Consider the following 1,488-nt stretch of genomic DNA (forward strand, 5'->3'; position numbering starts at 1 on the left):
CAAATGGGATGTGATTTCGTATTTCCACGGCATCGCCTTGGTATTTCCGTAAGGAAAAGGGGTTGGTGCTTGGACAATTATTGCATTTGGCCTACTAGGAGTTGGCTTAATATTCTCCTTTTTGTAAAAAATTTCCAATGGTTTTGGGAAAGATATATTATTTCCCAAACACGACTCCATGGTGAACACATGACCATCTGTTGCATGTTGGTCTATCCCATCTTCAATAACATTGATAGAGGCATCCCTATGGCCCGACAAGGGGTTACTCCCTATATTGGGACTATCCTCTTTGAAGGTAAGCCATTTTGCATTAATCAATTCCTGCACTTTAGATTTTAAGGCTTGGCAATCTTCGATGGAATGCCCCACGGTCCTGCATGGTATTCGCATTTGGCATTTGGATTGTACCATTTTGGAAATGGTGGTTCAAGAGGTTTCATTGGTATTGGGACTACCATTGAATTTTGAAGTGAGGCAACAATTGGCTGTACGTGACGGGAATTGGGTCAAAACGAGTTATCCTTTTTTTCTCGATTAAAAGGTGGTCTGTAGTGATTTGAAATTGGATTGTGGTTCCATTGATTTTGTTGGGAAAATCCGGTAGGTGGTGGTTGATAAAAAGGTGGTCTTGAAGAGTGATATTGAGGGTATGAGGCTTGTGTGGTTGCGGCCACATATGGATAAGGAATGTAAGGAGTTTGTGGTATCGGGGGCTGGAAATTTGGGGGTCGATAAGAATTAATTGGTGGAAAATAGGAGACTTTGGGGTTTACCATTACAGCATTAACGTCCCCTTCTTTCTTTTTTGTGAAGGTCGTATGGGGTCTTTTTATGTCAGCTGTTGCACATATGATCTTTCCACTCCTCATCCCACTTTCTATCCTTTCTCCTATAATGATCAGATCAGAAAAGTTTGATGATATACTCCCAATCATCTTATCATAAAAAGGCGACTGGAGAGTATCCATAAACATACCAACCATTTCTCTTTCATATAAGGGAGGTTCCACTTGTGATGCCATTTCCCTCCACCGCTGTGCATATTCTTTGAAAGATTCATTGTCCTTTTTCGATGAATTTTGCAATTGCATCCTATCAAGGGTCATGTCAATGTTGTACATGTATTGTTTCAAAAAGGCATCGGCCAAGTCTTTCCATGAACGAATTCGATTTCGCTCGAGATACATATACCAGCTTAACGATGCCCCACTCAAACTGTCTTGGAAAAAGTGAATGAGCAGCTTGCCCTTGTATTTTTTAAAGTCAGGAACCTTGAACTTGGGAGGGATAGTCACATCAGGAACCAAACACATATCGAAAGCTTCAAGGCCATAAACATTATACCCCTCAATTGCTTTTATTCGCTCTTCCAAGACATGGAATTTTTCCTTTGATTGTGTATCATCCCCAATGTGAGGTTGATGCCAATTCCCATTAGCATCGAAATAGGGTACTTGGGGTGCAATATATGGAATATTTTCTGAT

Source organism: Cicer arietinum, chromosome 3, assembly GCF_000331145.2.
Source record: "Cicer arietinum cultivar CDC Frontier isolate Library 1 chromosome 3, Cicar.CDCFrontier_v2.0, whole genome shotgun sequence".
NCBI lineage: Eukaryota > Viridiplantae > Streptophyta > Magnoliopsida > Fabales > Fabaceae > Cicer > Cicer arietinum.